The sequence below is a fragment of the Mchenga conophoros genome, linkage group LG7, assembly GCF_057382185.1.
Source record: "Mchenga conophoros isolate Kocher_MC1m ecotype Shallow Benthic linkage group LG7, M_conophoros_male_GT1.1, whole genome shotgun sequence".
Taxonomy (NCBI): domain Eukaryota; kingdom Metazoa; phylum Chordata; class Actinopteri; order Cichliformes; family Cichlidae; genus Mchenga; species Mchenga conophoros.
Genome location: NC_140532.1, coordinates 16,369,471 through 16,397,357, shown reverse-complemented (window position 1 = coordinate 16,397,357; position 27,887 = coordinate 16,369,471). Strand labels below are relative to the sequence as shown.

General features: G+C 39.8%; 1 protein-coding gene across 11 annotated transcripts in view; it reads right to left on the bottom strand.

Annotated features, from left to right (window-relative positions):
- LOC146569900 (pleckstrin homology domain-containing family A member 5-like) overlaps positions 1-27,887 on the bottom strand; it is a 94,067-nt gene that overhangs the window by 44,164 nt on the left and 22,016 nt on the right. Inside the window, exon 1 of one of the 11 annotated variants that reach the window (XM_085282563.1) lies at positions 10,300-10,900. The exons of the other annotated variants lie outside the window; for them this stretch is intronic. The gene's annotated coding sequence lies outside the window, so the exon portion shown is untranslated. Of the gene's footprint in view, positions 1-10,299; positions 10,901-27,887 lie in introns of those variants that run through there. 11 annotated transcript variants of the gene reach the window in all.

Genomic DNA, 27,887 nt, shown 5'->3' with positions numbered 1-27,887 from the left:
TTATAAGAAAAAAAATATCACACACAGCCTAGTAAGATGATCCTACAAGTGCTAGAGTAATAACATATCATACTACTCAAAGTACAGGGAGTGCAGAATTATTAGGCAAATGAGTATTTTGTCCACATCATCCTCTTCATGCATGTTGTCTTACTCCAAGCTGTATAGGCTCGAAAGCCTACTACCAATTAAGCATATTAGGTGATGTGCATCTCTGTAATGAGAAGGGGTGTGGTCTAATGACATCAACACCCTATATCAGGTGTGCATGATTATTAGGCAACGTCCTTTCCTTTGGCAAAATGGGTCAAAAGAAGGACTTGACAGGCTCAGAAAAGTCAAAAATAGTGAGATATCTTGCAGAGGGATGCAGCAGTCTCAAAATTGCAAAGCTTCTGAAGCGTGATCATCGAACAATCAAGCATTTCATTCAAAATAGTCAACAGGGTCGCAAGAAGCGTGTGGAAAAACCAAGGCGCAAAATAACTGCCCATGAACTGAGAAAAGTCAAGCGTGCAGCTGCCAAGATGCCACTTGCCACCAGTTTGGCCATATTTCAGAGCTGCAACATCACTGGAGTGCCCAAAAGCACAAGGTGTGCAATACTCAGAGACATGGCCAAGGTAAGAAAGGCTGAAAGACGACCACCACTGAACAAGACACACAAGCTGAAACGTCAAGACTGGGCCAAGAAATATCTCAAGACTGGTTTTTCTAAGGTTTTATGGACTGATGAAATGAGAGTGAGTCTTGATGGGCCAGATGGATGGGCCCGTGGCTGGATTGGTAAAGGGCAGAGAGCTCCAGTCCGACTCAGACGCCAGCAAGGTGGAGGTGGAGTACTGGTTTGGGCTGGTATCATCAAAGATGAGCTTGTGGGGCCTTTTCGGGTTGAGGATGGAGTCAAGCTCAACTCCCAGTCCTACTGCCAGTTTCTGGAAGACACCTTCTTCAAGCAGTGGTACAGGAAGAAGTCTGCATCCTTCAAGAAAAACATGATTTTCATGCAGGACAATGCTCCATCACACGCGTCCAAGTACTCCACAGCATGGCTGGCAAGAAAGGCTATAAAAGAAGAAAAACTAATGACATGGCCACCTTGTTCACCTGATCTGAACCCCATTGAGAACCTGTGGTCCATCATCAAATGTGAGATTTACAAGGAGGGAAAACAGTACACCTCTCTGAACAGTGTCTGGGAGGCTGTGGTTGCTACTGCACGCAATGTTGATGGTGAACAGATCAAAACACTGACAGAATCCATGGATGGCAGGCTTTTGAGTGTCCTTGCAAAGAAAGGTGGCTATATTGGTCGCTGATTTGTTTTTGTTTTGTTTTTGAATGTCAGAAATGTATATTTGTGAATGTGGAGATGTTATATTGGTTTCACTGGTAAAAATAAATGATTGAAATGGGTATATATTTGTTTTTTGTTAAGTTGCCTAATAATTATGCACAGTAATAGTCACCTGCACACACAGATATCCCCCTAAAATAGCTAAAACTAAAAACAAACTAAGAACTACTTCCAAAAACATTCAGCTTTGATATTAATGAGATTTTTGGGTTCATTGAGAACATGGTTGTTGTTCAATAATAAAATTATTCCTCAAAAATACAACTTGCCTAATAATTCTGCACTCCCTGTAGATCAGATGGTAGACAATCATCAAGAGTTACCATCATAAATAAATTATATATCTGCAGCACATTTAACTGCGTTTATATGTTGTTATCTGGCAACCTTCACCCCTAGTAAAGCCCCACCGATATACATATGGGCACAGCCTGATATTAGCTGTTTGTCAGTAGGGCTGGGCCATATTATACCGTTCACGGTAATACCGGTATAATGTTAGGCAACGATAGGAAAATGAAATATCGCGATAGAATGGGAGTAAAACGCGCATGCGCAGTGCCTTTGTTTTCATACGCACATGGCCGATTGTTGAGTGAAACAAATGAACCAGAATTGGTTTGTAAAAATGGTGCAACTTCCGTGATGTGGAACTGGTTTGGTGTTTGTCCGTCAGATACACGACAAAGCACATTTTTTTGCAGAACATGCAAGCGGCCGTTGTTATTGTCATATTTGTCGGACTAAGATGCTCTTAAATCTGGGAGTAATCTGGGTCCTAAACTCCGTAATCTTCAGGTCAAACAACACTGCAGCATCACTTAGAGTTAAAAACTGTCTAAATTCTTTCATCTTTAATAAAACGATCAGCATTGCGGCTTTACCAGGTGTAACTATGAAGTTTAACTTCCAGGCATCCATGAAAACTAAAGTTATTACATTTAACGGAGTTAGACGTTAGCAGGAAGCTAGCGGAAGTTAGCTCGCTAGTTTCGCTAGTTACCTAAGCATGATATAGCATGTTCTGACTGAGAGATTTCTGAAAAAAATCAAACGTACAGTTCTGCTATCACTTCCAACATAAATGAAGACAGGAAACTAAACAGCAGTGACGTTTGTAGGGTTACTGAAGTTGGGCTAGCTGGTATATAATGATGTGCTACGTGATCGCTAGCGACACAGCTATGTTAGCATAACATAAACAGTGAAGCTGGAGGACGAACACTAACACTTTTCCACTTATAAAAGTTAACGTGAAGGTTCTTCATGGTTAGAGACAAATGCAATCGCATGGCAGGATGTTGTAAACGGACCAAACTTCAGTCAGGAGAACAACTGAGATAATCCATCCACAATATGAGGTTAGTCATTAATATACTGCAACAACATGGGAATAGAGCAGCTGCCAGAGAATTCAACATTAATGAATCAATGGTACAGAAGTGGAGGAAGCAAGAAGAATGAGTTTAATAAAGTTTGATTTATCTGACTGCTTTGTTTCGCTTAATGTGCCTTATAATCCCGTGCACCTTATGGTCCGAAAAATACATACTGCACACTGCAGTTTAATGTTGCAAAGCACCTCTTTTTAACTTCAGTGGATATTATACATGGTTATGCTCAGGATATGTCAGCCCATTTCTACTGGAAATGCCTTTTGGTTAAACTTTCAGCAAGGAATTTGCATTTGCACTGTTACATTTTTATAAAGCTTTAATGTACATAAAAACCAGCTTCTTGTTTAAGTGAAAATAAATGGAAGGTTGTCTTTTTGCGCTAGTAATGTTGTGGAGTTGTATTTTGTCTCGCATCAATTATATCGTCGGTTATATCGTTATCGCAAATTTTCAAATATATATCGTGATAAATATTTTTGGCCATATCGCCCTGCTCTATTTGTCAGTGTATCAGTATTAACAGTTGATCAGAGTAGACCCAGGTGGAGCGTAAACGAGTGATGCACAACTCGTGAGAATAAAACAAGTTTATTTTTAATTGTAGTTATTTTCTCTCATATCTAATAAATAATGACACATAAGACATGTCAGGGAAAAAGTCATCAGCCTGATTTATAAATCACCAAATACGGTATTGGTATCAGGCTAAACCCAACTTCATATCTGTAATACTAGAGGATCACACTTTTTTTTTTTTGTTTTTTTTTTTTTAAATTGACAGGATATTAAAGGAAATGAATTTAAAAATGTTGCTTTGTCTCTTAAACAAATGAAACGTCAGCTCATCAACGAGACCCTCATAATGATAACTCTTTTGGCAAAGGTCAAAAATCGAATCCCATTACACGAGAAGGAAGTTGAACATCAGACAAAGCCCACGAGTGCCAATTGGGGTTTTCGTGCCATCAGGTAAGTACTCCTAGCAAGCATGAAAAGCGTTAGGGCTGGTATGGTACTCTCCAATACCACATGGATGCTGACCAGAGGTATGAATAGCCCTCCTCACAATAGCTGAGCTGAATAGGCAGAATAGGCAGTTTATGAGAGGGCGTGTGTGGGGCAGTGGGAGAAAAGACAATAAAGGACAAAATAGCAGCTCTGCAGTCCACACAAGTCACAGGACAGACAGTGTTCCAAAACGTAGTGATGTGGTGATGAAAACATGATGAAAACACACTGTGCTGAAGCACAAATACTGCAGAAAATAGAACCCATAGCTTAATCTGGAGGCCTGATTAGCTTAGACCTTCACCTTAGACCTTTAAACGTATTCACAGAAAACAGCTGCTCATTCGGGCAATAAATCTGATTTTTTGCACAAATAATTAAATTAGCAGCTCAACTGAGGCAGCTGTGACTGCGAGCAAAGTGTGTCAAGGTGACACAGCTGAACGGGCAATTCAAGCAGATTTCAGAGTCATGGAAACAAGCTGCCTTATTGTGGAAAGAAAAAACAGACACAAAGGCTGAAAGAAGTGAAACCAAGCATTTATGGGGAAAATTTAGGAAGTATGCTGGAGGTAAACACCTATGTTTGTAGACTAAGCTACACTGTGACCTTCTGCCAGAGGCCAGTCCCAGCTGTTCCTCATTAAACAAAAGGAATGGTTCCTTAAAGGTCTGCTGATGAACCAAATACTATCTTCCCACCCATATACTTGCCACACATCTAAAGTTTCTACCTTCACTTTCAGTGTTGTGAAACTTCCCTTATTAACTACTCCATGTTCAATTTCAAGCTTCATTAAAGACAACACTAGGCTTGCATACAAAACGGCTGTATCAGAAAAAAATTGTATTTATATTTGCGCATATAGAAATTATGCCTATATACCATCACTATTACCATTTGTAGAGCTACCACAGCTATTTAGGTCTGTTGCAGGACAAAGAGCATAAGTGTGGCACCCTAAAATAACACAAACTCTAATCAAGGTCAGCTCCTTAAAGAAATAGTGAGAGAGGCTGTGGTGGTGGTGGTGGTGGTGGTGGAGTAGTCAATCAAATGCAAAATTAAGAACTGGACTATTGACTACTATTTTTTTATACATTCAAATTTCTAAACATTAAAAGGTTAAGCTTAAAGTGAGAAGTAAGAACAGCTTTTATGTGTTCATTCCCCTTTTTTTGCTACATACTGGAGTAAAGAGCCAAATTTTAAATCATGCAGAACTGAAAAGGTTTCCTCACCACAGGCTGCCTGCACATGAGCCCGAGCCTTTCCTCTGGTGTTTTTTTTTTCCCTACTTACAAAATGCATGAACACATTTTTGCTTCTGCTGCCATCACACAACTACATGTGAATCTAAAAGACAGAGTTTGAAAAGGAAATGCTTTTAAACATTTCACCCATTGTTTTCTATCCATATATCTCTGCAAAAATGTAAACAGTACACAATAACAATTGGTTTGTACACAACTGCATTTCAACGGGCTGACATCCATCTCAAGTTTTTGCCATTTTGCTGGTTTATCTCTCATGAGTCGATGATTGAAAACAAATGGGGCCCCGCCCTTGCCTGTCCTTGATGTCTTCTGCTCAGTGACTGCTGGGGCTGGATCAGCAGAGATCATCAGGGCATCTGTTTATCTCCATTATTCTGGGCCTGCCCTGTGCCTCCCATTCATAACATTTATTTGGATAGCCTATCTAAAGCTACCTACCCATCCAAAATTTTCAAATCAACTCTTTATACCTTTAAAATTCCAGTTGAAATGTCTAAAAGTCCAATTTATATTAAATCACACTGATTGGTTAAAGAGACATTAGCTTGTGAATGCTGTTAATGTTTTGCAGAGGACTCAAGTTTAAGTTGATGGAGTGCTCCAGCCCAGAGTAGATCCCATTCATAAAACAACAGTGGGTATATGGACTGAATACACTCACACGCAAAGTGAATGAATACTAACTACAGAATGGCTATTATTCTCCTTATTATTCTCGATTTGACAAGTATCTCATCCTTATTGTGATACGCCACTATGTTCCACGTCTGTATGCCAACATCCAACTAGAAAAATTTGCATTTCCTGCGAAAATGCAGTGTGGATGCTTTAAGCTGAAGCTGTCTGCAAAAACTAGCTGAAAAAGCTGAAAAGTTGCAGAAATTGTAAAAACTTTGCAGAAGCAAAAGAAGTTTGCTAAAATGTAATAACTTAGCAGAACTGCAATATCTTAGAGGAAACATAATACTTGGCAGAAATACAATAGCATAGCAGAACTTAGCAGAAATATTGTGATTTACCAGAGACACTGTGATGAACTATGAATATTGTAATTTTAAATTAATACTATGTTTTAGCACAAATACTATAATTTGACAGAAATACTATCATTTGGCAGAAATACTATGTTTCAGCACAAATACTCTGGTTTAGCACAAATATTATAACATAGCATAAATACAATTATATAGCAGAAATGCTATATTTAGAAAGAAAAATATAATATAGTAGAAATAGTATGATTTAGCAGAAATACTGTGATTGAGCAGAAGTACTAAGATGTAGTAAAAGTACTTTGATTTAACAGAAATACAATTATAGAGGAGTAATACTTTAAAATGGGAGAAATATTGATACACATACACAGAGCCTAAAGGGAAGAGTATTTGTGCCATGGAGTGTTAAGAATGTGAGGTCCATATTAGAAAAGCTGGTAAAATCATAACAGTTTGCAGAATTGTAATAAATGATGAATATGAATTACTGGTCTGTGACAGTGTATTAATTTGTAGGGAAAAAAACATGTTGACCAAGGTGGAATCGAACCCACGATCTTTGGCTTGCAGACCCGTGTCATTACCAACTGCGCCACTGGGAAAGAGAGGAGCCGTCTTGAAAAACAGGGTGATGAGGAGTCAGAATTAGATCGCGGTGAGAGGCGAAAAACGCCGTTTTTTGGAGTTACAAAACGTTGTGTAACTCAAAAACTAGGTGGACTAGAGGCATATTTCTTGTGCTGGGTGAATCAGCGGACTTTGGTGTACTTTGACTGCGATTTTCATTGCTCTTTGTACAACCGTCGCTGAGATATGACGAGAGAGGAAACGGAAGACCTCAGACATGATTGGCTGGCTGGGAAGCCGTGCAGGCCCTGATATGTGATATGTGTCTGAGTTCGCACAGAGGATTGGCTGCCTGGCAGAAATATATAGAAATAGTATGATTAAGCATAAATACTACATTTAGCAGAAATACTATATTAAGCACAAATCCTATAAAAAGCAGAAATAGTATATTAAGCACAAATCCTATAAAAAGCAGAAATACTATATTAAGCACAAATCCTATTAAAAGCAGAAATAGTATATTAAGCACAAATCTTATAAAATAGCAGAAATAGTTTGATTTAGCACAATAGTAATAAGTTAAACAGAAAAATTGGAAAAGCAAAATGGACAGCTGAAAAAATGCTGAACATGCTGAGAGTCCCTCAAATATACTTGTTAAATGACAAAAATCAGCAAAAAAAATATATAACAGCCACACAATCAGAAATATGTACACAGAAGGAAACACACATGCACAGAGAGACACACACACAAGATCCAATTCAGTCAACCAGTCTAAATATATTGAATTTGAATCTTAGAATGAGATCATCCCATTAAAAGCCTTTCTCTCTCTCTCTCTCACACGCACACACACACACACACACACACACACACACACACACACACACACACACACACACACACACACACACACACACACAGAGGGAGAGAGAAGTAAGTTTCTAGGTCAGCCTGGGAGCTGCTGAATTTGAATCCACCAATCAGAGTGGCTGTTTACGTTTTCCCGCCAAAACAGGTGCATCTGTTTACACAGGCAGCACAGAGAGGCACAGGATTATTGCAGTCTATTTCTCATAGTGACGACTCCCCTCAAACAAATGACCATAATTTCCTAACCGTAGGGGCTAGAGCGGTCATTCTTACACCGTTTTGTTCAGAAGAGATGGGGGAATCTTCCAGTGTTAACAATTTATCATTAAAATATGAATTATTAAAGATATTTGACTTGTAATGCACCATAACTGAGTAGAGTGAAGCAAAAACTGCCTTGACTTGCCCTCAAACAACGCTTTGTAACTCGAAATCTATTTGGAGCATTGATATCATTCTTTCACCGTAAGAGACAGCAGGCTTTGGTGAACAGTCATGGAAATTTTCAGGTCTCTGTGGAAATCCAACAAAAAGTTATGACGAGAGAAAAAAGTGGTTCATTTCCAGAGTTTGAAATCTGAAGAAATCTGTGCGACGGACGAATTTCCTACCCTCAAACAAGTCCAACTCATTTCAGAACGGTAATAGGTGAGAAAGAAATTCTTGAATTGTGAGCGTCAGGAGTGTCTGAAGATATACCGGGACAAGCCTCATGTCTTAAAGTTGCTTCGTTAAGGAGATATGACGATTCAAATATGCCTCTCATTACAGAAATCCAGCGATGATTTTGAACAAGCTCTCCATTGACTTTCTATGCAGAGTTTTGAGAGTTTGTGTTGGTCTGAGGAGATTTGCCAAAATTCTATAAATCCCACAACAATGATAGTGACATTTCCTGAAAGCCAGCAAAAATACCTACGTTTTGATGTATAATTTGTGGAAGTTGAGTGAAAATTGAGCAAGTAGCAAACAGTTGTTCGGACATGAAGAGAAGACTGCAAAAGCTTCAGTGGCACACTGGAAGCCAAGAGCATAGCAACCATAACAACGCATGTATTTTGTGAAAAATCACAATTGTGCAACTCAAAACTTTAAGAGGCATAAAAGTAAAACGGTAAAAGATTTGAAAAAGCTGAATCACACATGAATAGCCCAATAATTTGTGAACATTTTAAAGTTTGAATGCTTGTTCTACGTGAAAATATGAGGAAGTAGTTAAGTTTCAGAAACAAGCAAATTTTAGCAGAATTGCAGAAGTTTCCCATTCATTTCAATGGGACAAATTAAGCTTAATATTTTAAAAAGTATAATAGTGAAAAATACCAAAAGACATAGCACACATTAGCAGAAATAGCAGAATAGTTTAAAATTTGAACGGTGAAAATCGGCTGAAAATTGTGGAAGTAGTTAAGTGCCAAAAAGTGTACGGAAGTCCCAAGAGGAACTCAATAGTGTGGATGCTTAAAGCATCCACACAATTAATGCTCTCCACTCTAACTTTATCCCATAATCACTTAAACCCCACTGAGTCCTGACCACACTAGTCCCCCCACAGATATACCATTTATATGTTGTTCAATTGTAGGGGACAAATACAGAGAAACTCAATCTCCAGTCTAAATGCAATCAAATCCAAAAACTACCTTTACAGATGATGCTTGAGTATGATCCGCAGCTCATACATGAATGTAGAAATAAGGAAAACAGCGAACAGCATGAATAAAAACACATCTGATAAGGATAGGAGGAAAAGGCTCAACTACTTAATTGTTTGGTTATTCCAAGAAATTCTGGCATAAACCACAAAATCCAAATTAAAAAATAAAATCCAGTCTGTCGCAACGTAGAGCTTAGCAGTTTATTAAAAGAGTGCATGGTCTTGGTCACTGCTGGAAAGACTGTAATTGTGGCTCTACTGACTGTGATGGACAGATAAAAGGTTTTAAAGATCACAGAACCACTGCGCAGATCAGTATTGTAAGGAATTTAAAAAAAAACTAATACAACAAAACAGAGCCATGAGGGTGAGAACTGCCAGGCTTGAGGACTGCTTGCAGTTAAGTGATGGAAAAATCTGAAAAAGTGAGATGGAAATGCTTCTTCAATAGCTGCAAAGAGTGGTTTAAAACTTGCACCATGAAACCATGATAATACACTCGGAAAAGCATGAAACTCGATTTGCATCAACAGCATTCAAAAACTAAAACGCAGAATGAGAAAGTCTCAGATTTTATTTAAGTATTTCCCCTGATGTGGCTTACTTAAACTGCTGTCTCCATCAAAACTCCTGTTATCACATTTGACCACCAGTAAAACATTTTAAAAAAGAATAACATATTTGAATTCAACTGCTTTGATCCAAAGTAGAGTAGGAAGGAAGCGTTTCTCACACCAAGCTTGAACCATTGCACTTAACCATAAGGATGATCTATTACATGTATTTAACAAAAACACGAGAAATAGATCAAAGATACCACATAAGGGGTCATAAGCACCACAGCATGTGTGCCATTACACAAACAAGAACCCCAACTAAGATAAAATGCGGTATTATGGAGAACGGTAGTGTCCAGCATAAAGCCATGTAAAGAACAAAACGCTGACTGGGAGCCTGCTCGGAGCTGATTAGAGCTGCAATACAGTACAAGGCAATCACGGGGGCTGCATCTCAATAGCCTTTTGCTAGCATCAGCCATCAGCGTCAATACATTTCACATCCCGAATATCCCAAATCACTACCGCCTTACTTCACAGTAAATCCCGTTCAGTGCAAGTGGCACGCAGTACAGCCTGAGGTCTGCTTGTCTTTTTTACTTACAAAGAAACGCTTCCATGAATGTCCAGGCGGCTTCAAATCGCAGTGAAGTCAAGCAGGCGAGAAAACGAGCAGGTAAAACAAAAAAGAAAAACAACATCAACAAACACCGTCTTATCCAGATGTGAACGTTGCAAAAAACGACGTGAACAGTTTGTCAGTGAAGAACAAGCGTGCGTCGTGGGGTGCGCTTTCCCCGTCCGCGGCTGCTCTGCTCTCACACACGGCTCAGTGTGGACTGCTGACTGCCGCGTGCGCCCTGTAGTAGGGACACAGTGAAACACGAGAGGCGATGATGTCACGGTCCGGGTTTAAAGAAAGGAAGGTAGCCGGTGGCGTTCTCGCTTTTTTTTAATATATAGAAAAGCACAGCGGTACAAACCCGCCAATACCACGCTGGCACAGCCTGACTCACGCAGGCTGAAAGACTTGAAGGGCTCCCGTGTGGTGAAGGCGAAATTAAAAAAACAAACGGAAGACTGGTGGACTTTTCTCCACAGTAGCCACGCAAGATTTATTCTTGAAACGCAGTTTGCAAATTTCCCAAACTCCTCCGCTCATATGGGATGGGATGGGGTGGGGGGTAATATAACTGCATGGAAAAATACGGGGAGCCCAGTAACAGCTGGACACATTTATAACTGAACCACATCTGAGATGGAAACATACACCATCCCTCCGATGTTTATTTAGGAATGCATCCAGGCAGGTCAATAATGTGAATATCAATGAGCAGAGGTGGGACCAAGTCATTGTTTTGCAAGTCTCAAGTAAGTCTCAAGTCTTTATCCTCAAGTCTCAAGTCAAGTCTCAAGTAATGTCAGGCAAGTCAGAGTCGAGTCTCAAGTCACTGGTGTAAAAGTCCGAGTCAAGTCACAAGTCTGAAATTTTGAATTTCAAGTCCTTTCGAGTCTTTAAAAAAAACCCGAAAAAAAGCATGTTGCAGTTATATGCTAAATGTAAATATTAGACCATGTAATTTTAAAATCTGTGTTTTTCTCAACACATGACAAAATAGTGAACTTAGAAAATATACACAAATTGTGAAATTGCACCTCTTTAAAATGCAGCTCAATTAAACCTAGCTCCAAGAATCATTTTCACCGACAGTTCTGAGATAAGCTGCATGTCATTCTTGGATGCGGTTGTAGGACCGGCTTTAAAATCGCATGACAAAAATATCATACACATTAAAAAAAACTGTATCACCAACGTAGCCTGGACAACATTTGCTAGTTAGATGAAGTCAGCTATCTCATCGTAGCATATTTATATGCATATTTATAATCATACGGTTCTTGGAGTGAGTGCATACACTCATGAAGTTTAGTAACTTCAGGTCACTGCAACAAGCCCAGGTACAGTTTACCGACGGATGGGTGCAGGACCTTGAAATGCACCGTGTAGAACGAAAGACCATCGTACGTATCATAAGTTTACCAGTCTCACAAATCGTCGTCATAAATACACATTCGTTAACCGTTTATTAATAGGACCTTTGAGCTCAACGGTAATTAATTAGTAGTGGAAATAATTTCTGGTACCCATCACAGAAATGTAGCAGTGACAATAATATTGTATGCTGTAATCGTACTGGGCAATTAGTGATACAAAAAACCTGTTTTATCCTGTGAATAAAAGTATATGTTTTTGTCAATGTACCATAATAACAGAAGCGAAACACAATATTGTGTCAGGACAATTCACTATTTATGCACAATAAATAAAGGAGCATAGCGCGACAATTTCTGTTCAGCGCCAGACTTGCTTGTAACCTATATCACCAATTATGTTATGAAAATGACGTATTAACTACTAAAAAACACTGACCTTCGTGTAAATGCTTGGAGCAGACTAACCTGTGAGCTGGAGGGTTCTGGGACGTTATATTTGGTCTTAGAATGGCTGCAATCCAGGCCACCCGTCGCCTCTTTGTTACTTCGGAAACATGGCTCGAACAATTTCTCTTCAACGACGTAATCCGATAACAACCGATCTCTTTACCCGTCGGCTTCCCGTGGCTGTCATGCGACCGGCTATTGCAGTTAATAATACAACAGCTTCTTGACATTTTTGTGTTTCTTTTTATCGCTGTATAACTGATTTTAATTGAAAGCCTGCGTGCGCTAGTACCGCTTGCCACGAGTTCCCAGAATCCTTTGCGGTTCTACCCGTGAATGACGTCACATTTTCAATCTCTATATAATATGCATGTTAAATTTTGTATTTGGGGTAAAATATCAAGTCTTTTCAAGTAAACCGGTTCAAGTCCAATTCAAGTCCCAAGTCATTGGTGTAAAAGTCCAAGTCAAGTCACAAGTCTTAGAACATTTTTTCAAGTCAAGTCTAAAGTCATAAAATTAATGACTCGAGTCTGACTCGAGTCCAAGTCATGTGACTCGAGTCCACACCTCTGTCAATGAGTCTGAGCGCTGTAGCTCCTGGGTGAGCCGAGCTGTGTTATTTCTGGCATTTACTGCCTTAAATATGAGTGTGGGTAGGTGCGCCTCCTTCAGCTCATTCTTCAACAAGTCCTGACAAAGGGCCGTGTTGAAAGTGAACTCAGCCTCATCCTGAAAATATTCTTTGGATCATAGCGATAAAAGTTGCTGTGAACATGTGGAAAACATTGAAGCCATTGTGTAAGCACGCTTAAAACATTTAACTAGTTTTTCTTAGCTCTGGTTTTTGATTCCTTTGCATCCCAGTTACTGGAACTGTACTATCTCTGGTTGAGGCTTGTTAGTTTCAATAGGACAGAGCAAGAGAAAGAAGTGAATATCAAGTAGATTCAGCAGGGAGCCCGCAGCTATTGAGGACATGAAAGCACGGACAATGACCCCAGCCTCTACCAAGAAGCCAAACAGCTCTTCCACTCATCAACCTGCTGGGTGCAGTGAATGGTGCAGGAAGACACCCAGGGACAGTCAATGCACTCTTAGCGGCTGCTTTTCTCTCCCTTTTGCCTCTGTTTAATAATACTTCAACACTCCTTAAGGAGTATACTGTATCTCTCAAAGAGACAGATAAAAAAAATGCCTTCAAATACTGAATGTATTTTTTATAGGCAGAAAATGCAGTAAAGCGGAATTACACATTATAACGCCATCTGTAATACGTGAACTACCTTGACCAGCTACATAAATAATGCATCAAGCTTCCATTACAAAGAGAGCAGTAAAGGGGGTGTATTCACTCCTTCAGCCATCCTTGGTCCTCCAGGGAGAGCCTCCATGTTGGCGCTCAGAGCTAGGGGATATGGCCACCACCTGGGGCACAGAACAGACACCATACCCCAAGAGAAAGCAGAGGGAGATGGGAATAATGAGTATTTGGCACATATATGATAAGATATTTAGTGACCCAATCCCAGGAAGATGAATCCATGGCGAATGAAGATCTTGTGCTCCAACGCCCACAAAAAAAAAAGTGTCAGAGGGGAAAGTCAAAGCAAGCTGTTCAGCCATCTGTGTATGTGCTGTGTGGCGAACATGGTGGTTTTATCCAGGATGACTACATCAGTGTTTGCTTTCAGTGCCCAAATCAAACAGCAAACAGCAGTCTATTAATCTACACAAAAGTCTGTCCACTGCCAAGGTCTTCACTTTGTTACATAAAAGTGTGACAGGGTGGTTACAGACGACAGCGCATCCACACATTTGATTCTCACAAGAACCAAGCTCTGTTTAACAAGTTTTATCAAAGTACTCCCTTGGAAAAAAAAAATGTTTCTATCTGCTCACTCGTTGTAAAGCTTGATTTATAGTCTTGTGTTGAATCCTATGCTGTAGTGGGAGAGAGAAACTGAGATAATCATGTTGCACTGTGAGCCAAAACACTGAACAAAAGTTACTCTTACTGTAGGAAACAGAGAAGACTTCAGAATCGATTTAGTCTATAGTCTATCTAGAGCTATGAAAACAAATAAAAACAGCTTATGTGCTTGGAATAATACTAGCTATTGCATTAGCTGTGCACCAGTCTGCTTTGCTGAGATGTGTACTGTGAGCTCTATGAATCATGCTTAATTCCATTTAAGGGCATCTATGAGAATAAAAAGAAAATGTAGCCCTTGGAACCACCAGGTCTGTCTCAGTTACCCCAAGGCACAGATCTGCAGGATGTTTTCAAAATCATACATGTCACAACTTCAGTAGCTCAGATTTGTGTGCCTGGCGGCTTAAAAAAAATGAAACCAGTCCCGATCAACCCAGCCACTGATCTTTTGTTACAATTGCAACTGCATGCTATTTGTTGTCATTTTTTTCATTTTTTATAAATTAGGAAGCGTGAAGTTAAACCTCACAGCAGAAAAACCCCAGAGAGGTTTCAGTGGGAGTGAGAGTCCTAAAAACTGTTCCAAGAATTAGTTTAAGTGGTGGTATAGCCAAACCAAGGTTATACAGTCTGTTTCATCCCAAACCAAAACTCAGCTACACTTAATTTTATGGCAGTGCACCATTAAGCTTTATGAGCGAAAGGCTAACACAGTGGGGCAAGCTCAGATCTGTTGATGTTATCACAGCAGAATTATTTAACTTCACCCCTCCTGTCTGGCTGTCCAAGCTGAAAGCCTTTAAAGAAACAATGCACCTTCTGTGGAAGCAGATACAGAGGCTGTGAACAATAGCAACATCTGTACAACATAATGCAACTTGAACAACAAACCTGTAATACACCAACTTTAAAAAGGATCCTTTGGAATTGCACCTTATCAGGCAGGTGATGAGTTATGTGTTAATGGTTTTCTGTTTTTGACTTATAATGAAGAGAGAACCCCTCTGGACCTTTATTATTTAAAAAAGTTAAAGGTTTCATAGTGTGCATGACATGCTATGTTAAGAGTATAGTAAGTCTTTTTTGAGGTTGCTTAACTTGGATTGGATAATAGAAAAATTCCATTGTATTTATGTAGTGCCAAATCATAACAACAGTTGCCTTGTGGAAGTTTATATTGTAAGGTGAAGACGCTACAGAGAAAAAGCCCCAAAAACAACCCACCACTTTGAGCAACAATTTGGCAACAACAGGGAGTAAAAACCCTTCTTAACAGGAAGAAACATCCAGCAGAACCAGGCTTGGTCAGGTGTCACAGCTTGATTGCATTGTCACGTCATATGAGAGTTTACGGTCCAACAATTTTAAATCCACTTCAAAGAAGTCTCAGTAATCCTGGCTAACAGCAGCTAACAGACGCTAACAGCAGCAAAAAACGTAACTTCTTAAAAACAGAAAAGTCTCATTGACGTGTATCTCACTCCTTTCATAAAGGTTTAGAGTCTCCTCCAGAGTAATAGATGTTAACATTTGGCATATTGACAGCTGAGGTAAACAGTGGACTGACTGCCCACACTCACCACAGATGAACAGTGGCCAGAGTTGTTTGTCCTACAGCGGCCATTCTAGCTAGGATTATGCACTTGAATTGGAAGGGTTAAGAAAACAGAATTCATTTGACAGAAATCTGCAATGTACTGACATCTAGTGGTGAGATTTTACACAGTGTAACTTTAAAGTAAATTTTGGGTACCATTAGGAGCTGACTGTGCTTTATTCTGTTCTAAAAGCATAATAATAATACTTAGTCTAATAACATGTGGTTAATGTGCATTACAGGACCTTTGGAGCCACATAGTAACCTAACAAAGAAGCTAAAAAGTAAAAAGAAATTTAAAAAACCTCTATACATTGGACTGATTATTAGTGGGCAACAGAATGCTTCTCTTCAGGTGTAGCTGGAACTAGAAGTTTCATCTCGTTCTCGGCTGACAGATCTCAGGGAGAAGCTTTCAGACTCATTAACTGCCCACTCAGAGTCAGTGAGAGACAGGAAGGGAGAGGAAATCGCTAAGTGTTCACACTGTTTATCCACTCTCAAAGGAGCCTCTGCTACCTGCCCACTCGCTCTCGTCTTTGGCTCTTTCCTCTTCCACCTACACTCCCAAGCTCTCTCCTTTGTCGCCAAGGTGCAGATTATTACCTGCCAGTGTTCTGAAATGCTGCACGTACAATGGCTGCAACTAGCAGTAGCCTGAGGTTCTACTGTGAACAAGCCACACAGAATCAAAGCGGCACGTTTTCCAGCACTCTGCGGGGGCCTCTGTTCCTACTGTGTGACAGCGAATAAAATACTGCATGCATAAACAGTTCAATTCCCAGCTTGTCCCCAGGGAGCCGGTGAGAAGACGGGCTGATATGGCCACCCTCTTGGTGTGCCAGTGTGTGAGAATGGGGGTGTCTCCCGCTCCAGTAATTAGCTGAGTGTGTCAGATGGAGCTGAAAAACATTTCACTCCTGTGTGCCTGAGTGAGCGCATCCAGACACACAAGACCAAGATAAAGTTACTCTAATAACATCAGTGAATTACATTTTTTTTTATTCAATAAAGGAATCGGTGAACACTGAACTTGACTGATTAGCACTGATTAAACCAAGGGATCTGAGTCAAAGGACATGAATTTGGGAAGTGTAATCTGGAATGAAAAACTGCATCTTTCAGTGCATTCAAAGGACTTCTTACTAATTTGCGATAAGGCATGGTATGCTGCCCAAGGAGATACAAGCCACCACTGATGCTATCCAATACAATACAAGAAGAGCAGCAAAAGAGAGAGAGACTACCAGAGCTGTTTCTATCTTTGTGTAGGAGACATGGTTGACAGGAACTGAGAAATCCCTCAACAACATAGGGTCTTATCATCTGCCTGGGTTACAACAACGAAAGCATTTACATCTGATGCAAACAAGAAAGCATTTCTGAGGAACCAAACTGACTGCAGTCATTGTGTTTTCACTGAATGAAAACAGTCAACTTGTACGATGTTTTTACATAATTTGTTTTTGGTGTATTGAACTTGTGTAAAGATCTTGCACTTAGCATTTTGAACCACAATGGTTTTCTTTGTTAGCGGATACAATGAAATAAAGATTAGTTTAAATCAACACACACACACACACAAAAACAACAAAAACAACATGGCTAATTTTACAGAGGCAAACAAGTAACTCAGTCAATAACAAGTCAAACTCACAGTCTGGCAGGAAGTCTGGGAGAAGTGAATGGCAGTGTAGAATCCTACTGACTGTAAAAGCTGGCTAGAAATCCCTGTCCCAATGACATGTTCAATCTGCAGCACATATTGTAATCGGAGGAACGGGTTATGTTAATGTTCATGTTCATAGACCAAGATGCTAAAGTCACAAACACCAAGGGATGGAATGAAATTTATGTCAGCAGGGCAGTGAACCTGCAGTATTTCTTAACCACAATGTGGGCATTGTGAGTGACATCACAGGTAAGCATGTGAACAGAGGGGGTCGGACTGACTCACTTCACTGCTCAGGCTTATTGTGAGCATTAGCAGTACTGACAGTCACACATTCCAAAGTTTACTAGTCAAAATACCAACAGTGATGCACTCTTGCAAAGAGGCCTCACCCAGCCCTTGTTGCAATCGCGTCTACATGCTGACCAGGCTCGACTTTCTTTTTTTCTTTTTTTCCCCCATTAAATGTAGAGTACCAGCAAAAAGTGCAGGTGCTGCCAATGCCTATCGTTAAAGAAATATGTACTGATGCTTTACATCCATCATCAAACAACTGTCAGCATCAGCCTGTCAACTTTTGTTTACACCAGCGAGGCAACCAAACACAGAGGTAATTATTTGGACATGAATAATTTATAGTTCAACGCTCAAAGTAAACTTTAAAACCTTTAGGTAAGCAGAGCATCAATCCACTGGGCTTCAGTTGTGCAGAATGATGAGCCAAGTGTATTATACTGTATGTACCCCTAGAAAATAAGTTGCTTAGATTTAGCAATATACAGTCAATATTTTTTCCAGAAAAAATATACTTGCTGGTTCTGCATAATTAATACAAAGAGGACGTTTGTGCCTTTATTAAAAAGTAATACATAGCACTACCTCTTATTTGGCACTTAGATCTTTAAATCCTACTTTATATTACTTTGCCTGAGATCACACAGAAATGTCCCAGTTTCGTGTAATTTGAAGGTAATCTGAAAGACTTGTAAAAATGTTTAAGAAGAAGAAAGTGAAGAAATGGTGCGAACTATTTGACGTAAAAGATGAAAGTTTGCATCCTGGAATTTTATCCATCCAACTGAAGCACACTCAGGTAGACTGAATCGCCTCAGCAGAGGCTTGTTAACGTAATAAAATATGGCTGTACAACCAAGTCTACACACTATATTGCCTACAGGCTGCAATTGTGATAGTGGTTTAAATAACATCAGTTTAAGAGTCACAAATCAAACCACAGTGGTTGAAAACACAACGGTTGTGTTTCCCCATTCACAGTTCTTAAATGGTTTAATAATGGAGTTTCAGAGCATAACAAAAATAGAGGATTTCGATTACATAAATTACATAAATATCAAGTAATCAGCTGAAAAAGTTGTCAAATTGCCTACCAGACACTAGAGCACAAAAGCCTATACATAATAAGAAATAGTGGGCACACTTTCTGTGAGCAAATGCTGGTATTACAGTATAATATTAAGCATCAGAAGTCAGGTCTTATTCTTGCTGAGTTTCCTAAATCGACACACAAGTTGCACACAGTTCATCACTGCGAGCCTAATGAACACATTAACTCTTGTCTTTGAGCATAATAAGCCTGTCAGGAGAAGATAATGCAAGCTGAGAAACTGATTTGTTAAAGCCAGTAATGACAACCTCTTCCACATGCACAAGGAGCCCCTGTAACCAACCACAAAACTGATGATTATACAACAATGGAGAGCCACAGTGCAGCATGAAAAATACTGTGGCTCACTCTATCAGCTTATTTCCTTCCTGAGATTATTATTTTAGTTACAGATTGATCACAGAGAACGGATGCCGGATCAGCTTTGCCACACGAATGCCCACCAAACACTACAGCAAGTGAGCCGAGTCAAATTTTACGCTGTGAATGCAATCAGCTCTGCTGCATCAAGCTTGAGGCAATATATGTCTGCATGTAGTACGTTGTCAGTTTTATTTAAGATTTATATGTGTATAAAAACATGAATGTGATCTCCTTTTCCAACATCCATTGCTTTATTTTCTCTGATTTCTACACAACGTTCATTTATTGCAGCCTGAGGGACAATCTACTGACTCCAAAGGCCAATCTTTCTCTCATAAGTGCTTCTCCATTGTTCACAACAAAAGATCTGAATGAAACACCACAGTTCAGGGACTACAACACCAGCTGAAATACTCCCCAATAAAACTTGTATGACACTCAACTGAAGACTAAGCTAACTGTCTGAAGCTATATAAACAGGAACAAAAGACTGAAATGGTAAAATGTGTCTTTTGACTTGTTTAGAGAAAACCTTAGAATAGCTTCTGATAGACTTCGTGTTATCTGCATGGGTCGCTCAGGCTCTTTGAGATGTTATTCTGCTTTGGTTTCACTGAATACAACCTATCCCACTACGTCTTTAATTCTGCCTTATCTATAAATAAAAGAGAGCTACAACTACTAGATAATTAAAGACTATAGATATTTAATTCATTAGGCATTTCAAAGCCCAAATATTACATCATTTCAGCATCCCTAATATGATAATTTGCTGACTACTTTGCCTTTTGAGTTAGTAATAGATTATCTTCACATTTGAAACTGGAGAACTAATAACTAATTTAAAGACTTCAAGGCCAAAAAGACTCAAAAGACTCAGTAGAAATGCCAGTGACAGTAAAGCTTACCATAGCCAAAACCCTCGAATAAAGCATTGGCATATCATTTTTAATTCATGTGTTGTCTCCTTCTTTGTCTGAATCAACAAGCCTGTGCTGTGACAGACAGAAAGAGAGGGAAATGTCTAAAACAAGGTTTCGATCCACTACGTCGCCCTCAGCAGTGCTGAGCATGCTCAGTAAGGCTGCCAGGGGGGCAGGCTCCTGCTTTGGCCTACTTCTGATAAAACCAATAATGTCATGGAAAGTTTCTTTGCACTGTGTGTGTGTGTGCGTGTGTCTGACAGACAATGAGTGACAGAGAGGAGAGTGTGTGGCCTCAATAAATGGGTAAAAATCCAATTTAATCAGCCAAAGCAACAAGCAAAAAAAATACCACCCCTGACGGGGATTATTGGTCTGTCCATCATCCAGAATTTTAACAGGCAAAGACTGCAGTTAAAGGACAAAGCACAACTTAAATTGCAGCTGAAGGAAAACAACTTTCATTCTAGAGCAACAGAAAGATTTAAAGAACGGCAGCCTTTAGCCGACAATGTAATGAAACGCCATACAGGATCTGTTCAGCTCTACTTCCTCTGGTCCCCAAGCAAGGATAGCAACTAGCGTGAGCAGAGACATGGCGCGGCAGTGCCGCTCTCACTTTGGTGCAGCTGATTATAGAAAAGCTGACCAATGCAAGTGGGTCAGCCGCAAGAGTGACATACCAAGATACCCAAGAGACAGCAAGAAAGCAAGAGAGATGGCAGAAGTTCATGTGAGGTTAAAACTTCAGAAGCTTTCCATGTTGAAAATTAGAAGGAGGCAGACTTCAGGAGTAAACAGTGTTTGTTTACACCTCAAAGAGTCAGTAATCATGGACAATATTTACTAAAATATGAGTGGCACCTTAAAATTACATGTATATTTGTTTATTAGAATCACGTTTTCTAAGCTCTTTTTTGCTTTTTCTTCTTTTATTTTCTTTTTTTAAACAAGGTGAGCTCTGTGGCAACAAAAATAAGAACACTCATCGTATGCTGTGGATTGTCAAATATTATCAGCTTCAGGCTGAAGCAACGCAAACAGCAGATGACTAAACAAACATTGTGGAAAGCACATACTCTGTCTCTTGCCTGCAGTTTCAGTGCCTAAAAAAAACCCCAGCATATAAAGTTACTGAATCTGCTGTACAGACTAATTTTTGAAGGCCTATTTGTTTCCTCTGTTGTGCATTTACTGAATTATGTATAACATGTATTAGATAAAGCAAGTAGACTGCAAAAGCAAAAGAACCCCCCCCCCCCCCCCCCCGAAAACTTAATATAAGACAGGAGCTGTGAACAGACATAAACCCCAATAGATATACAGACTTCAGTGCAGCACCAAACAATTCAGTCATGGACACTCGATCCAAGGAGAAATGGATTGGTCACAGCTTCGAAACTTCAACCTGACTGCTGTCTCTTCAGCAGGCCTAATCTGAGCCAGCAGATAAACAGAGTACACAGAGAGGCAGCGGTGATCTTGAAAAACAAGCTGACCCAGAACATCACCGCTCCACAGTCAGAGGTCATCATATGTACTTAATTTTTAAGTCAACACATCCCGCTGTGTTATTAATATGCGTAGAGGCATTTTGACGCAGTTTCCATAATGGTATCTGAGATATTCAGTATATCTGTGGAAGCACCAAAATAGACCAGAAACACAAAAAAAGCTCAGGTAATATTTATTTTAATGTAACATGAAAATGTTAAAATAAATCCGAAATAATCTTATTTTAAGTTTTTGTTTTCAGTGCATTAGCTTGTTTGTTTTTATAGTGTAAAAATGGTCAGCTTCAGTCTAGTTTTCATTAGCTTCACTGTTAGTTTCAGTCTTTTTAAAGATCACAATAAAGAGGGTGTTTATCAAGGGCAGGACTTATGAAGTTCAGATTAGATATTACAACACAAGCATATGAGATTTTGAAGGCAGCTGACTCACAGTGATGTAGACATACCACATCTGAGTAAACAGGCTAGTTGTGTTGACATATTTGACCACACTGACAAAGTCTAAAACTAAGGACATTACTCTATTGTTTTCATTTATTTTAGTTGGTTTTGTAAGAACAGAAAGCTTTCATTTATTTTATTTTTTTCAGTTAAGGACATTGCTCAACAACTACAATGTTAACTACATTAACAAAAAGTCAGTCAAGCTCCAGGAAAGACCCTACAATAATACAAATTTAAACAATCAAATGACCCCTGATGAGCAAGCACTTGGCAATAGTGGGAAGGAAAAACTCCCTTTAAACAGGAAGAAACCTCCAGTAGTACTGGGTTCAGGAAGTGGCAGACATCTGCCACAACCGGTTGGGGTTGAGGGGAGGTTTATATACTGTAGAATAGAGTGAGAGATTAATAATATCTAATGACTGGATGCATAGTGGTGTAGAAACACACAGTAAGTGAAAAAGGTGAAGGTGAGGAAGAAACACTCAAGGGATCATGGGAAACCCAAGCAGCCTAGGCCTATTGCAGTGTAACTAAGAGAGGATGCAGGATCACCAGATCCAGCACTCACTATATGCTTTGTCAAAAAGGAAAGTTTTAAGCCTAATCTTAAAAGTACAGCTGGTGTCTGTCTCCTAAATCCAAACTGGTTCCACAGAAGAGGGACCTGGAAGCTGAAGGCACTGCCTCCCATTCTACTTTTAAATGCCTAACCACAAGTAAGGCAGCAGTCTGAGAGTGAAGTCCTCTATTGCAGTGGTATGGTATTATGAGGTCTTAAAGATAAGATGGAGCCTGATTATTCAAGACCTTGTATGTAAGGAGAAGGATTTTAAATTACATCCTTGATTTAACGGGGAGAGAAACCAATATGGGAGAGATATGGGTTCTCTTTTTTTAGTCCCCGTCAGTATTCTTGCAGCAGCATTTTGGATGAACTGAAAGTGACAACAAGTGCACTTGAAAGGCACCAAGACAACCCCCAAAAGGGAATGTTTTTACAGGTGGTGGTCACAGACCATTGCTCTTTCCTTATCCCACCTGACTGATTTTTCTCTAGTTTTGCTTTTTTGCTAGTGCCACTACAGTACCACCACCAGCACATTCAGGTTGCTCAGGTAGTCCAGCTTCCTCAAGGATGACATATCCTTGCATACTGCCACAACTAATTTTGCTGTCTTGTTCAGCAGACTCTGAAGAGAATGGAGGAGATACCATGAGATGGCTCATTAGACAGGAAGAGTGGGACAGGACAGTAGAAGGTCATCAGCCCAGCAGCAGGACCAGTATCTGCTCTTTTGTACCAGGAGAAACAGGAAGAGCAGGAGGAGCAATGCCAGAGCCATGCAGAATCACAAGCAGGCTACTCACAGCCATGTTTCTGACCAAAATGTGAGACACAGACTTTATGAAAATGGCTGGCGTCTTTTAGTGGAAACTGTGTTCACAGCCCAGCAGAGAACACTGGCATTTAACAGACTACACCAGAACCATTTCTGAAAGGAGCAGATACCAGTCCTGCTGCTGGTCTGACGCCCTTTGACTGCCCTGTCCAGCACTCCCTCTGCAATGTTGTGCCAAAGCAGGTAAAACGCATTCAGAATTGTTCCTGCTTCCTCACTGGACAGATTGAACTTTGTGTTACACTATGATCAAAAAGTGGCAGTGTAATATGTTCTTCACACTTAGCTTTAGTTTTAAGATTAGTTCAGGTCAGCACAATAACCTTAAATTAATAACTCCAAGTAACACTAAGTGTAATTTATGTATATATGACTTTTTTTGGTGGAATGCATAAATAAATTCCCAAAGATGGTCAATTTCAGCAACCAGTAATGCTGTTGCAGTAGCTCAGTATGTTACATAATTTAAGGGTTATCATGTAAAAAGGGTAAATAATCATCATAAGAAAAAAATGGCCATTATGAGAAAATCAACAAGCCAAATTCCTCACTTCCATAACCAGCCGAATCACATCAGCTGTGCTAACACAATCAGTTAGAGACTTAATATGATAAGCTTGCATTAGGTAACATGACATGCCTTTAGAGCAAGAGCGATTGTTAAAAGGCTTTTATATGCTTACAGAAATTAACAGGTATTTATAGCCTTATGATCAACTTACACTGCATTAGATGAAAACAAATGTTCCCTTTTTAAAACGTTTTCAAGGTAAACCCAAGCTTTAGAATACGGCTTGTAAGATCTATAGGTCTTATGATTTAGTCATGAAAGCTGCATCTTCGCAGTTTTCTCGTGCAACCTATTTATAAGGATTAGATATAAATTATAAATATTAAAGTAAACAGAAAGCATAAAACTTTACTTCTTTTACTTCATGAATGAATCATGAGGTTTATGAGAGTACAGCACAGACATGCACGGTTGGCAGGAAGGGGAAAAATCTTTCCATTTATTTTCCATGCAGGAAATAAGCATTGCAACAACAACAAGAAAAAGGTGAAATAAAAATGCGGGGTCATAAGAGCAAGCCAAACAAACGGCATACTCGCTGAGGCTTCTTACGTCCTGATTTGACCCTCTATTATAGCATCCTGTTAATCCATATTTGAAATGGGGCCAATCAATGCCACTCTAAAGCAAGGGCTGGGAGTGTGCAGAGGAAGGCACAGCTGACAAATTGAGGACAGCTCTCTGTGCTGAGCAGTCAACTGAGTTAGTGACTCAGTCTAATGGCACTTCATGCATCTTTCGCCCTGTCACCTTCCCTCATAGTCGTCATTCATATCAACACAGTATGTCTCCACAGCGTGAAAGACATTTGTAAAGCTTTAAGTCTGGAGGATATCATCAATATGGCTGTCTTAAGTATTTTCCATATTTTTCAGCTCTTTTATAAACAAGCCCTTAAAGCCAAGGAGCCAAATCTCAGTCTGTTTTACAAGGTGTGTCTCCTCTTAGGTCCCCTGGTGCTATTTCTGTAGGTGCAGCTGCATTTCTCAAATGCGCCTCTGAGAAAAAGGACAACAAGCTATTCTTGTTGACTTTCAAATCTTGTTTCTTTGCAGCTTTGCACGCCTACAAGCAAGCGGTCAGATCCAGCGTATTTATGATAACTGTGAAAGGACAATATTGTTTCATTATCAACACGCTCCGCGAGAGCCTGTTTTAAATTTAACGGGCCGCACCTCCTTCCTGGTTGTAGCCCTCCCACCGACAGCTGCATATGTCAGGTGTAGAGTTGTAAGGGGTCACAAGGCAATTCATCAACGTCCCGACAGCCACATAGATTACGGGAAGGGAGGGAACGACTCGGAGAGGCGGGAGCGGATGGGGAGTGAAATGGAGTAAATCGAGTGAATGGTTCAGTGTAGCTGGCTGAACTAGAAAAACATTGTAAGAAAAAAAGTGCATATGTCACCCAATTCCCTGTTCAGGAGGTGAAACTACAAAGACCTACAAAAAAGGATTGAGGACAAAGTGTTTTTGGCGGCTCCTCTAAAAACTGAGTTAGCAGCTGTGTGAGAGGCAGACAGCAGTTAAAACAGCAGGGAGGAATGTTCCAAGTTAGACACCACACTCAACTGTAAGCACCTCAAGGTAAAACACACAGTCATCCTCCTACTCTCAGCAGAGCAGAGCTTTTTAGTTTTTAAGTGAAACATCTTCCTAAGTGCCACTTACATGGATTGGTGATGCAAGAAGCGCACAAAAAGACAACCAAGGTGGGAGAGAAAACAAAAGCAAAGAACAACAACAACAAAAAAAATCTGTTGCAAACCAACAGTAGGAAGTGCTGTGAGTCATCCTACACACACACACACACACACACACACTCACAACACAAGCATGCACACACACACACACACACACACACACACACACACACACACACACACACACACACACACAACACAAGCATGCACAAAAAACGTAATTAATCTGCACACACATTCTAACAGAGGCATGTTTTTATATATATAATGAAGAAAAGTTTAAGGCAATAATAACAACTACATTGAAGCAGTGACCACAGGGCTGCTAGATGTTAAGATCCAACACTGCCTCCCAATGGCAAAAACAAAATGTTACACATCATTTCCAAAAAAAAACAAAAAACAAAAAACAAACAAAAACAAAACCAGACCCGGGCAATTTGAATCAAGTCAGAATAAATACATCAAAAAGCTGAAGCAACCTGCTTCAAGAACCTTTAAGGCATAAATTATTAATGCCTACCAAAGCTGTGCAATTACATCACCAAATAAAAGTAAGCTACCTGCAGGGCACCAATATTCACAAGGGGTCTTCTCAGCAGGTAGCGCCACATGTTTGATTTAGCTTTTTTCTTTTTCTTTTTCTTCCCCCTGGCGTAACCACCAAAGTCTGTGTCTCCTCCAGAGATCGAACAGGGGATCTTACACTCGTCAGGTGAATGATGAGACATAAACTACAATACAGGCCTCTGATGTTATGAACCTGTTCTCTACATTTGTGCTAGATCTCCATCCCTCTCCTCCCTTCAGGTTGTATAGGAGGGGTGTACATTGTACCAGAGGAGGTGGGGGCTCTGTGATTGATTCACTCAAAGAGACTGCAGCTTCTGGATTGCACCACTGGATGACAGCAGATCTTTTGTTTTTAAACCCCAGCTCACATCCACCTCACTTTGCAAGCAGTGCACTAAAAATATAAGCAAACCTACAAGCACGTAGCAGGAGTGAGAAGCCCTTTGTTGAATAGCTTCTTTCCCTTTTTTGGAGCTTAGGTTAGCAACTTGTCATTTGTTTAGAGCACTGCTCAGCTCTGAAGCTAACAAAGAGGCACTCTAAACATCGATTCGCACTGTTCAATAAGCCTTTCTTTGGAGTGGAAATGTGGGGGATTCACACAGCATGTTATGTCTAGGTTTCCCCTAGAGCATTTAAAGAATTAAAAAAAACCACTGAGATAAAACACCTAATTTTAAACACAACTGGAACTAAAGTCTATTTCAATTCAAACTGACAATCTGACTAAGATCTCTCACTTTCTCTGCAGTTGCAGTTCCGGCCTTATTTCAGCTACTATGATGCCCTCTGCTGGATAAAATATCCAATTACACCATTAGTGAGCACAATTATAACATGCAGGCTGACATCTGGTCCTAATCTCAATGCTAATTTGTCACTTTCAGCAGCACAGCGCGCTACCCCTGCAGCTGGAATGGGATACACAATAAAATCAGTCTCTGAAGAAGAGCAAAGGGATGCATGCGGGCGTAAACAATAAACGGCACATGGTAGGAGGCCAGGATGATCCCAGTAAATCTATTCAAATTCATCAAAGAGATCACAATGAAGGCGATTTATGAGCACAGCTGCTTGACTGTTAAGACTCATCCGTGTTTGGAGGAGAAGCCTTACAAATAGATGGAGACAAATCCGAAGCACAAACGAGCCTTTTTTCCCTCTCCTTTTTGTAAACCACATCTTCCCTGCAGTAAAACCCAACACTGCTGTATTTCAGTGTACTTTTAGTAACAAGATTCAATGCTATCACAAATCCAGAAAAATGCTGAGTTCATCCAGTATTTCATGGTTATTTTTGGCAAAGACAAAAAATATATATGACAGCAGGACAAAGCATACTGACCTAATGAGAAACGACATTATACTGTGCAGAAATGCAACGCTAATGTCACAAAACGTACTATAAAAAATGCTACTGTTTATTCAAACAAAAGCAAAGTGTATATAGACAAAATCCACCAGGGATTCTGAGTTTTACTTTCAAAAGTTTTATTTTGCTTTTTAAAAAAAAAAAAAAAAATCAAACTTTATGGATTTTCTATTCCCACAGAGGCACAGATATTATTTAGATCAAAGAATAGACAAATGTTTAAACTCAATCAGACAATGTCAGAAACTAAACCTTGATCAAAGGAACAGCCCCC